Source organism: Chiroxiphia lanceolata, chromosome 10 (assembly GCF_009829145.1).
Source record: "Chiroxiphia lanceolata isolate bChiLan1 chromosome 10, bChiLan1.pri, whole genome shotgun sequence".
NCBI lineage: Eukaryota > Metazoa > Chordata > Aves > Passeriformes > Pipridae > Chiroxiphia > Chiroxiphia lanceolata.
In genome coordinates this window covers 4,317,409-4,330,221 of record NC_045646.1, presented here as the reverse complement: position 1 = coordinate 4,330,221, position 12,813 = coordinate 4,317,409, and the positions used below count along the sequence as shown (strand labels likewise).

The 12,813-nt window shown below is 45.1% G+C and overlaps 1 non-coding gene across 1 annotated transcript; it reads right to left on the bottom strand.

Annotated features, from left to right (window-relative positions):
• Positions 1 to 183: 183 nt before the first annotated feature.
• Positions 184 to 256, bottom strand: TRNAV-AAC. The gene has a single exon. It is a non-coding gene; the product is annotated as a tRNA-Val (tRNA).
• Between the last annotated feature and the right edge of the window lie 12,557 nt (positions 257 to 12,813).

Sequence of the window (12,813 nt, the reverse complement as noted above, 5' to 3'; positions counted from 1 at the left end):
CTTCCGGGACGCGAGTTCCGGCCAGGGGCGGCTGGGGAAACCGAGAAACAAGCCGGGTTTAATGTAATGTTCCCGCCGGGCCGCGCCGCCGCTTTAATTAAAACAACTCTGGTGAAACGGGTTTAATAAACCGAGAGCGGCGCCCTGGTTCCTGAGGAAAATAAAACGAGCCTCCCCGGCGGGTGTTTCCGCCCGGTTTCGAACCGGGGACCTTTCGCGTGTTAGGCGAACGTGATAACCACTACACTACGGAAACTCCGCTGGTGGCCTAATGTGCCGGTTATTCACTCATTCCCTCCCTCCCCACCGTCCCCGCTGTCCCCACCACGACCTCCGGTGTCTCATCCTGCCCCGCGAAGTGCCCAAAGCACCGGGATCGGGGAGATCTGCATCCCAAGGGACCCGTCAAACACTCCACGAAGACCCGCATCCTCCCCCCGCCTCTCGTCCCCTCTCCCCCCTCAGCGCCCGCCGGTCACCCCCAAGCGCGGGGGGCTCCGGGAGTGTCCAGTGCTGCCCACACACACCGGGAATAGCACCATCCATGTGAAACAGAAACTTCAAGGAGGAGATGGGGAGTGTTTGGCACTGCTGGAAGGGCAGATGAACGCACAGTCGAGCTGGGAACAGGACACAGAGCATGTCACACCAGGCAGTGACTCCTCCACAGGCCTCTCACTGCAGCTGGAGTTGGAGAATGGGGAAGCCACTAATCCTCCCGGATTTTCTACTCCATCAGGCACTAAAAATGCCTGATCTTGGAAGCAGCTACAGACTGTTCCCCTACAGAAGGGAACTTGGTTTTGCCATCCTTTGCAAAGGAGAACACAAGCCAAACCCCAGCCAGTGGGAGAAGGAGTAAAAAGAGCTGAGAGAAATGAAATAGGAAAGGCTCCAGAATGACAGAGAAGGGAAAGGGGAAAGGAAAGAAAGTTGGAAGTAAGTAGCGACAACGTTCTGTTGAGTTTGGCAGTGGCAGCTACAAGATTTCTTAATGCTACTGCTGTCATCTTGCAGAGGTTCTAATGGCTGCAAGGATGTGTGTGCACAGAGGTGACAAAATGAGCATCCTTAATAGCTCTTTTCGTGCTTGTAACATCTCCCAGGTCCATGCGGAAAAACACTTCTGGGAATCCACTTCTGCGCAACTGTAGCACTCAGCGTGAGTTTGACATTGCAACCCACCCCCATATCTCCCCAACACAGATAACACAATAACATAGTAACATAATTACACCCATTTTGTTCCTGCAAGATCTTCAGCAGTCCCCAAGGATTAAATTTTAATAACTGTAAATAAAACACAATACAAATTAACTAATGCATATGTATTGCTATTGACATAATAATATTTTCAGTCACAGCTTGACGACCACAGTTAAGGAAGAAAGGTCCTGTTTAGGTCACATAACCTTTCTCCAAGGAGCTGAATGGTCTCAGCTCTCACAGCTGCTGAATTTGCCTGGATTGTGAACAGGTCAAATATATTTCCGGTATTTTTTTCAAAACAAACCACATTATTTAGATATATACATTCCCAATGTCCTTTACCTATGACAACTCCAGAGCACCTTGACCAGAGGGAGATGCTGATGTTGCCATGGAGACTGGGGTGGAAAAGTACTTGTAACACTGTATTTTGTTTGATTCCTGTAGGTATCCAAAAAAGCACGGGATTGTCATGTTCTGGGCAGATGTGAGGCTGTGGGGAAGAAGTGGCACAGCTATTCCCTGAGCAGGCTGATGTGCCAGCTCTGTGTCTGTCCAGGCTGTGCTCACTCTTGATGCCTCAGCACATGTCATGTCATGGACTCCAGTTATGGTGTCACCCACAGTGACAATCAGTGACCCCAATCTTTGAAGGCTGCTCCTTGCTCCGTGTTATTTTCCAGCTTGACCTGGACAGCTGTGAACAAACAGCACCGAGCATGGGTTCTCAAAGAAAGTGGCACATCTTACATCACCGGAGCTGAAAAGCTGCTTGTACAAGGCACAAAAGTAAAACGAATTATGTGTGTCTCAGGCTCAAGGAAGAGGTGACTAATTATCCTACTGAGGTGGAAAAAACTTACCACCTTCTGTGAAATTACAGTTCAGAATCAAAGGTTTAGTTGCCCTGAAACCCTCTGTCACTGTCCTGATGTTGGCACAGAGTTATCAGGGATTGACAAGCTCTGCTCCAATTCTATCACGAATGAATTATCATCTTATTGGTGTAAGGACTTACTCCCACTCCAGTCCTTTCTGCTGTTTTCTGGTGGCCTCTTCCCTGGAATTAAGTTGAATGCATGGTCCCGGGAGGTGCTGGGGTCAAACTCAGAGCTCCTCCTAATAAGAAACTTTCAGTTTTGTTAGAAGGCTTCTCTCTTCCCTGAGTGCCTCCCAGTCAATTACTGTGTCAGAGTACAGGGAGGCTGAGCCTAAAACAGTGCACAGAAAATATTTCTAAAATCCATGTGATTTTATAACAGATTTTACGTAACACTTCATGGAAAATAACCTGAGATTACAGTTACCTGGGAGTCTAGAGGGAACACCAATAAAATCGTCTGGCACAATTTATTCCTAGTTAGTCCATGAATACATCTTTCTGAATAGGTGTACAATACTTTTTTTGAGAGGCTCTTTACCAGAACGATAATGAACAGCACATGTATGACTAAAGTTGAGAAGACCAAGAGCTCTACACTACTGCTTTACACTCCGTTGTACCTGCACAACTGCACTGCCTGGGAACGCCTTGCTTTTCCACGGAAATCTCAGTGTCAGAAAGCAAACACACTAAAACCTCTCTGAGGAACGTGACGCAGCAGAGGGGAGGCAGCCGGTGTCCAAGGGGAGTGCTCCAGGAAGCAGGTCCTTCAGGGAGCATCCGCCCGGCACCGAGAGAGGTCAGGGCAGAGATAAACAAATACTCTCATCCAATGGAGCGCGGGGGGCTGGCACAGCCCTGCTCGGGGGGGAAGGCGGGGTCTGCGCCCGGCTATTCTTCCAGGGCTCCTCGGCTGGGACGGGCAGGACTTGAATGTGGGCCCGGGCCCCTGAGTTCAGCCCCCGGGCACCCAGTCGTGGCCCTAAACCCCCAGACACCAGCACCCAAAATCCTGGCACCAGCTCCTAAATCTTGGTACCAGCCCCTAAATCCTGGCACCAGCCCCCGACTCCCACTCCAAGCCCCGGGCCCGGCTCCGTGTCCCGGTTCCCTATCCCAGATCCCAGCTCCATTCCCAAATCCCGGATCCCGGCCGCGGGGCGGGGCGGGCGCGCTCCCGGTCCTGGCGCGCTCCCGCGAGCACGCGGCGCGTTCCAAACTCCCGCCACTCTGAACGCCCCGCCCCCTCTTCCCGACCCATCCAATGGCGACGGAGGAAGGTGCCCCTCCTGCCAATGGGAGTGCAGTGGGCGTGGCCGCGGCCCTTTAAGAGGCGGTGCGGGGCGCGCCCCCAATGCGTGCCGTGTGGGGAGGTCCCTTGCTAACTAACCCTAATGGCGCCCGCGCTCCCCTCGCCTGCCCGCTGTTTTATTCGCTGACTTTCAGCGGGCGAGGGGAGCGCCCGGGGGGTGGGGGGAGGCGGAGGAGGAAAGGGCTCCGGCATTAAAAAACGTCAGCGAGGGGGCTCCTCACCCCGGCCCGCTCTGGGGTCCCCGTCCCGCAGCCCGGAGCGCTCCCGCCGCCGCGCCGCACGGAGGCCGCGGTCGGCCGGCCCAGGGCCATTGCCGCCGCGAAGAGCTAGTCTCTGTCAGCCTCGGCGGCGGCCGGGAGAAAAGAGGCGGTCCCCCCCCAACCCCGGGCAGTCGGGGGTCCCAGCAAAGCAAACCGGGAGCGGCGCCGCCGGGCTGGGCAGCCGCGGCTCCCTCAGCCGTGGGGTGCGCGGCCGGCGCCGCCCCGACACGCCCCAAACCCCCCATCTCCACCGGCACGGTCCGACCCACCGGGGTCGGGGGGTCCAAGCGGACCCACCGGCTCTGCTGGGCCGGCCGGGGACGCCAAAGGGAGCCCCCAAGGCGTCGGTCCCCGCCGAGGTTCGCTGTGTGCCCCCCCGGTGCGGGATGCCGAGATCTTATCTGGGAGAGAGAGCCCTGCGGCCACGGGAGCTCGGAAATGCCGGATTTAACGCATCGAGTTTAGGAAATGTTGAGTTCTACTCATCGATTTCAAGCAGCGCGGGGCTGAATTTGCAGAAACATGCGAGACTGAGCACTGGGGACAAATATTTCGCTGAGGTGTGGAACAGGGATCGTGAGAGGAAGGTGTCAGGGCTTGTCCCCATTCCTCTCTGTACGGAGGCCTTGGCGCTGCCATGAAGAGAACCTGCCTGTGGTGTGCCAGGCACAGCACCAAACCTGGATGAGATGTGCCAGGCACGGTACCAAACCTGCCTGTGGTGTGCTGAGCCGCAGCACCAAAACCTGCCTGTGGTGTGCTGAGCCGCAGCACCAAAACCTGCCTGTGGTGTGCTGAGTCACAGCACCAAAACCTGCCTGTGGTGTGCTGAGTCACAGCACCAAAACCTGCCTGTGGTGTGCTGAGTCACAGCACCAAAACCTGCCTGAGTTGTGCCAGGCCCGGCACCAAACCTGCCTGACGGTGTGCAAGCACAGAGGGAGGAGTGCCCAGAGCCCGCCTCATGCCATCACCATCATGAGAATGGGCTGTTCAGTTACCTCTGCTGGTAAGTTCTGGCCACAGGCCAGACCTTCTCGGTGTTTCTGTACCAACCACTTGCAGAGGGTTCCCTGGAGCTGCCGGTGCGATGGAGCCAAGGGTGCCCCACTGCCCCACCACAGGCCTCAGCAGGGAACAGACATGGCCCTACAAACGGCTCGGACATCGCTCAGTGCTCATATTTACCAACCCTTCCAACCCTTCCATAATTTCCTGAGTGTTTGACCAGTGCCATCTTGTGGCCTCGTTTTCTTCGCACTAAGGATGGGAGTGAACTTGGGTACTTAATTTTTTGGTTCTGTTTGAAAGAAACCTGGTGCTGCCAGAATAAGTAGATATGGGAAGGTCTGACCCCACACACTTGAAGATGTGTAGGTCCTTTCTGGTAGTGGAATCTGAATGTTGTTTAGTAAACCCAACCCAGCTAAAGCTAGCACTGGCTCTGCCTCTTGTAATGCTCTTTCTTGGTTCAAACAACTGTGTTTTCACTGTTTTATCTTGTTTCTGAGCAACAGCTTTCACTTAGCATCAAATACTTCATTTCAGACTCGTGACTAAACATGTAAAGCCAAGATATTTCATGCACTTACTACTTTACATTTTTCAAATGAAGCTCTCCTTGTCTTACAATTCTCTCTCTGAGAAAAGTCGTGTCTCCTAAATATATCTGGTTTTGTGACATTTACAGTGGGGTTTTTTTTCACTGCCAGTTCTCTGAAAGAGACAATAAGCTTAAACTGCCAAGTTTCTGCATGCATGAAAAAGTATGTGCTCTGCAGATCCATGTCAGAGAAAAAACGCTAAGGAACTGAGGGCTTGGTCTACTTTTGTTTCTATGTATTTCTGGAAGGAAGGGAAACTGTGCAATGCTGTATTGTTGCAGAGACTACTGTTGGGCACATGGACAGTGCTCTGGCCAAAGGTGATACAGCACTGTCTGAAACCCCAGCAGCATGAAATGGCCTCACTGCACTCTTATGTGCCTGGGGTTGGCTTCCTTCTGCATGGTCATCTTTTAGTGTGCTGTTCCCAAACACTCCATAGTCTTCTGTCCCTGTGGGAAATTGCTCCTCTTCTGTGGAGAACCTAGAGAAAAAATCATCACAACGTGGATGAAGTCTCTTAGGAGATCCCATAGAATTGACAGGATAGCAGGAGGGGTGATGTTACTATGCTTGTGCAAACAGCTCGCTTCTGAGGGTGTTTGGGGAGCTGACAGATGTGGGGCCCCTGAAGGGACAACTGGAACTCCCCCTTTATCACATTTTCAATTGCACCTTTCTAAACGTGAAATCCCAGCCAGGGTTGATTCCAGCTGTGGTGCTGTGTGGCAGGTGAGGTCCTGAGTGTTCCACTCCTGACTCTGCCTTCAGCCACCTTTCAACGACGTTACCCTTTTCCACCCCCTGAACAACTTGCTGTTTAGAAAAGCAGCAGAATTTACATTGCTTTCATTATTCTGTTTCCAGTTTACATTTTAGCTTTCTTGCGTTAGTTTAAAAACAAATCACGATTGTTTGGGCTGTGTGTGATGTATCGGTGCACAACAAACAAACCAAGGAAGGTTTAAATCAGTTCAAGAGGTTTATATGCAAAGATGGATAAACTTAAGCAAATTAGAATAGTTTCACGTGTTGGTATGACTTTGTGTGCAAATTTGAAGTACGCTTTGCTATGTACTTGAAATGACCAACAGAAAAGCTGGAATTTTTTCACTCAGTAAAAATTCTGCTAAATGCTTCCCAGAGTTGTTGGCAGAGGTGGCAGCACACGCAGACTTCGTAAGAACAGTGCGAGCAGAGTTAACGTTGAACTGCGATATTGAGTCGAACAAAACAGTTCAAGTTGACCTTGCTTATGAGACAACAAAAAGTGTCTTAAGGAGAAATAATAATTATCAAAGAGTAAAGAATGGTTTAATTCAAAGGCTGTTTAACCTCCGACAGGTCTGGCAAACATTAATAGAACCCTACCCTAATTCTGTTTGTAGATTGCCTCAAGAAGGGGTACTTTGAAAGTGTGGTTGGATGTGGTATCTAAGGATATTTATCAGCAGAGGGAATGGAAGGAGCATACATCTCAATCATTTTTACATAAGTAATTTAATGGTAAAGTGAAGTCACGCAATCAAATCTTTGTAAATACTAAAAAACATGGACTAAAGATGGTTTAAGAATGTAATAACTCTCTGTGCTTTTCTTTGCCCAGTTCTCTGCATTCAGCTTAACACTCCCAAGCTGGGAAGTTCTACCCAAAACAAGTCTGGAAAAAGCCACCCCAGGCAGTGCTAAACCTCTGGCACGGGAGCCTGGGAGAACTGCTCTGGGTCTTGGTCCTGTGCTGGGTGACTCTGACCTGCCTGGTGGGTCAGAGCAGGTCTGCCTTGAAGGCAGAGCTTTGCACTGCATGGCCTTTGCTCAGAAAGCTGGGGGATGGCTTTTACCTCCTGCATTTACAGTTCCCAGGCTGCGGAGGCCTGAAGTGATTGTAACTTGGGTGGGCCTATTAGTGTGTTAAAATTAAGCTTTATTAGTTGATCTGTGTGTATTCAACTCTAGCTGCAGTTCTGGGTGAAGTCTTACAAACCCTCAGGTCTGTACAGAAAAAACAGTGTTTGGATCCGTGTATACTTCCCAGCTGTATCAGACCTAAAATGATAGTGGTTTAGGAGTAGAAGGACTTTTTTCTACCCCTCTTTGGTCAGTTGAATATTGTATTTTAAAGATTTCGTTAGGGTGAGCTGCTCCCCTGTGGCTGCTGAAGCCTTTGTTTTCTATATCTTATCTGTGCTGTGAAGGTCTGTGGGATGTGCTCTTGCTGTTGATTCTATTTTTACAACGGTAGATGGCAACAGACATTCATTTGTAAAATATCCGAGTGGAGCTTGGTGCATTACAGAATTTAATATGCAGGGAGGATCATTCTCGGGTAGGAATTTAAGTAGAACTATGTGTAAATACTTTTTCTTTTCTTTTTTTTTTTCCTTTCTTTTTTTCTTTTCCTTTTTTTCTTTTCTTTGTTTTCTTTCTTTTTTCCTTTCTTTTTTCTTTTCTTTTCTTTTTTTCTTTTTCCCTCTTTTCTTTTTCCCTCTTTTCTTTTTCCCTCTTTTCTTTTTCCCTCTTTTCTTTTTCCCTCTTTTCTTTTTCCCTCTTTTCTTTTTCCCTCTTTTCTTTTCCCCTCTTTTCTTTTCCCCTCTTTTCCTTTCCCCTCTTTTCCTTTTTTTCTTTTTTTTCTAGTTTTTCTTCTTTTTTTTTTTTTTTTCCAAGTGCAGGCAAGCTGCCATTAAATTGAAAGATTTGCAATTAAAATAAATTTTTATAGAATCCACTTTAAAACGAAAGTTTGGAAAGATGATGTTTAACCTTCACAGGAGAGTACTATAATGAAGTCAGGTATTTAAAGTGCACTTTCCACTGTATATTATAGATAAACTCAAGTGGTTGAGAAATGTTGGTTAACACTAGATTTTTGTTCCCTTTCAAGTTTGCTCAAAACAGCACTAATTTTCACTTTATCTTTGGTTGAGAAACTAATTAAAATATATCTTTGCACAAATTAAAGAATTCTATTTCTTGTTTCATTTTGATAAATTGTTTTGACAATGTGACCCCATTTAAAATAGTGTCAGAGATCAGCATTTGCAGACCTTCAGTTTTACTTTTGCCTCTAAAAATGCATTGTGTGATTTGAAACTAGACGTGCAAACATCAGCCTTTCTAGTACACGGCACTATGTTGTAGGAAAAATTGCTTTCCACATTTCTCGTTTATTTAAACAAATTTACTGTTTGCTTTTGTGGAATATACACTTTGTTTCCCAAAAGCGAATGTGGGAGTTGCGTGAGTGAGGAAGGTAATCATCTATAACAAAGTTATAGCCCAGTCACAAGACTTTTGGGAATTTTACAGCTGCAAACTGAAGTTCTCCTGCATTATCATAACATTCTGCTTTGCAACGATAACGAGTTTAAAGGCTGGAATTTCTCTGTTTTTATGGAAAAGATAATCAGACTTTCGTATATTAATGATGGAATATTGGCAGCTGTGATAATTTCATGGTAAACATTTTAGTGCTGCAAATTAGTATTTTAATAAGGCTGTTTCTTATTACTGTACTGGTATTTATCTGAGTTGTACAGTTGGGCGCTTCACTGTGCTCTGTGGGGGACAACACGAGGCAGAAAGGATAAAAACTGACTGAAACGAAGTGATGAAGGGGGTTTGGTCCCAGGGCTGCTACTGGGTCCAGATGTGCCCTTCTGAGCTTCTTGGATTGTTGCTCTATAAAACAGGGGTAAGGATCCTGACCCCCTGTTGAGGCTGTGCATGGGAAGTGCTCAGCAGCATTATCCGCCTGTCCCCTTGCCCGGGGCAACAGACCCATCGAGCCCTATTGTTTCCGGAGGGACCAGGCTCTTCGTGCATAAAACTGTCTTCTAGGTCGCAAACTTTCAGGATCAGGACATTTACCACGTCTGCATGCTTAAACCTTTTCTCTCCGGTCCAGCCTCCGAGCCTCCTAAAGAGCAGAATTCCATCACTTCTTTCATCACTCTAATATTCCTTTAAACAACTGTATCATGGGATCTATTGTACTTAGCTGTAGTATGTCTACCGTACAGTCCATGTTTTTCATCACAGGAAGCAGCTTGAACTGCTTATAACACATGGAGTAGATATTTGTCTTGTTTTAGAACAGCTTTATATCGTTCAGCTGGCTTTACAGCCTCTTCTGTGTCTAAAGATAAGTACGTTTAAGGATAATCCTGAAGTTTTTATCTTCTGCATCATCAGCCCACACTTTCGTTATGGTTTCATACTGTGCTGCTCCAGGCAGCTTTGAACAGCCTTAGCTTGACAATTAAGGGAGTGAACCGGCAAAACTGCTAATTTCTCTCCCTGTCCTTCCACTCTTATCTCGTATTCTCTAAGGTACACGTCTTTATCTGCGTGTTTCCAAGAAGGTGTTCAATTAATAACTCAGACAAGTCGGAGCTGATAGGATCTTTTCATGTATTAATTTAACTCTTCCTTTCAAATGGAGTGCCAGAAAATGACTGTTTTCATGTTTTCTCTATTTATTCTGGCTGGATTTTTTTATTGAAGTTGCACGCCACAGTCCTTTGATTCTGCTCCCAAGAAATTATCAGGGATTACCATAGTGGCCTTACAGGTAACGGGGGTTCTCACTGATGTGTTGAGTAGTAGCTTTCTTCTGTATTAATGTTGATTTCAGATTGTTTTTTACTTATAGCAAAAAAATAAACCCGCACACTTGGCCATGAAGGATATAGAAATATTAGCGTTTTTTTTACTCAGTTTGTTGTGTTTATTTGTGGGGGTTTTTTTCTGATAATAAGAATGATGCAACTCAGCTGATGAGTGCAACAGAATTAATTTTCAGTGGACAATCACAAGACTTGTTCAAAGGCAGAGGTTTATTGGTTTGTATGTGTGAGTCATTTATCAGTTACAGAGAGTGATGTTTGAGCTCCCTGTTCTTTCATTAGACATGAACGACAACATATTTAGTTTCCACTAAGCAATAAGAGCTAAGGTGATTTGATATTAGGAAAAAAAAAAATCCTCTTGGCTCTTGTCTATGGTTTAAATTCATCTGGTCCCAGGGGAAGCTCAGTGTGAGCTGGGAGATACAGAAAAACCGTAGTCATTCTTGGCTAAACAAGAGACAGGAACACCCATCTCCACAGACAGCAGGTTGTTTAGTGAACATGAAATTTATGAATCTCCCTGAGAAAACAGGTAAGCAACTAACTAAAACATGAAGTTCTATACTGAACAAAAATTCTTTAAAACCCCTCTCAGGGAGCCTTTTTTTTGTTTTGTTTTATTGGAGATGAAGGTAATGATTTTTAATTGGTATTTTTGATGCCAAAATATCACTGATGAAGTATTTTACAGAAAATACTTCAGAAAATGAAATATTTCTATTCTTATGGCTTATAAGTCCATGTTCTAATTGCTTTCAGAGAGAGCAATTGAGTTTGAAACTATCAAAATAGATGGCAAATTCTGAAAAATGACAAGTAGATTCTTTCTTCTGATTTTCCTTGTGAAAGCACAAGAACCTTTCAGTGAAAAATTTCCCTGAAACTAATGTGTAGAATCTAAACGTGATGTTGGCCACTACAGAAATAAAAAAATAAAATTACCCATTAATCAGCATTTTTATATCATCCCTTTTTCTACCAAGTTGATTTTTCATTCTTCAGTCATGAGGACTTTCCATAGTGATTTTTCCTTCAGGAATGCCATTTTTAATGTAGCAAACTTATGTCACCAGGACAAAAAGTTGGTTAACATCCAGTGAGGATCATAAACACATGTGGACTAACAGTTAAATCGCTGATCCTGTGATTAATACTGACCGTTGTTCTAGTTGTCAGTCTATTTCATGGAAATCTTGTGAGTGTAAAGTTCAGGTTTAATAAGCTTGGGGATTCAGCAGTTCTGGAGTATTTCCAGTAGTTTGCTTCCATTTCCAAGTTTATCTTGGTAGTACCACCAAAGCAGGTGACACGTGAAGCTGCAGGTGACTCGCTGGCTCGTGAGCCTGCTGTGTCACAGGGCTCAGCTACAGCACTGTAATGTTACACTTTAAAATACAGTGTAGTCTTGTAATAGAAGCCAGTTCCAGTTCCCATCACATTTTAAGTGTGTTTCTCTGCTGTAAGTTCTGGCCAAGTGTTTCAGATGGTTCAGGAATACAGCTTAAAGAAAAATACTGCAAAAAGGAAAAATATTTAAAAAGGTGAAAGTCTGCTTTCTTGAAGCCAAGTCCTGCAACACTCTGTTTTCCTTTTTTTTTTTTTTTTTAAGTATAGTAAGGGCTTCAAGTGTTTCCCATCTTAATGCTTGTGCAAGACAAAAATATGCCTTTTAAATGAGCCTTTTCATATAAACAAGAGATATGTACGTTCACTGGCTGAAGGCTTGGGAACCAAATGTGAAACCCAAAGGAGATGTTGTTGAAAGCTCGCTGGTGTAAAGGCAGGTCTTGGGCTGTCCCCAGGTTCCTAAGGACCATGTACTGCTTGACAAGGAGGAATATGCACTGACAGCATTCCTTAAAGGAATGCTTCAAGGACAAAATTAAAACATTTCCGTAGGGTGCAGCCATCAATCACCAGGAGGATGTTCTTGTACACCAAGTACAACACAGCAGAGCTTTCCAGTGACCTTAATGCACTGGCCAGCATAGGAGCTGCTACAGTAATTACAGATTACATTAAGTATCGAGCAAAAGCCAACAGCCAACTACCAGGCAAACCTTTTATACATTATTAAAATCATATCCTTCCCAGAAGATCCAAGCTAATAAAATTGAATTCGATAATGCAATCAGTAAAAAGCGGGTTTAAAAAAAAAAAAATAAACATTTCTCCTTTGTTGATAATGTCCCAAGAAATCCCCTGTTTTATATAGTGCCTAATATACGTAAGTGTGAAAATAATCCCTCAGGTATATTAAGAGTTTCAGTTGCACATTCTCTGAGACTGCCTCGAATTTTTTATAATTACATTTTATTAAGAAATAATTGTTACATATCAAGTGTGGCTTGCACTTTGATTAAAGACTGAAGGCTGTGGTTACCTAATATTTCAGCAACTAAAATAGTGGGAAAATTTTAGAAAGTATAAAATGGGAAAGATTTTTCTTGTATATTAGAAGATCATTCTTCCTGAGCAACTGACTGGGACAGTTTGTTACAGGCCCTGAAAAATAAAAAAATATTAGAGGTTTATCATGAAAAACAGAGGAAGGAACAAACACTTTGTGTGTAAAGGAGACCAATGTTCACTGCTCACATTTCTAATAAACTACTTATGACTGGATATGTCCTCTGTTTGATCACCTTAGAAGAGCCCAGGTGTGTCTGACCAAAAGATTTTGAAAACCTGGCATTTTGAGGGATGGACTGAATAAGAAATTTTCTTCTTCTTGGCCAAGTTAGAATATGTTATTATTAAGTAGATCCAGGGTTACCTGTGTTGGAGAACTGACACTGTACAGCAGCTGCTTTTGTGAGGTTATTGGTCAGTCTATGATTTCATACGAGCCTTAAATGCTAAAACAAGGCATATACTATTCCCATATATCATATACAAAGTTTAGAAAGAAGTTAAT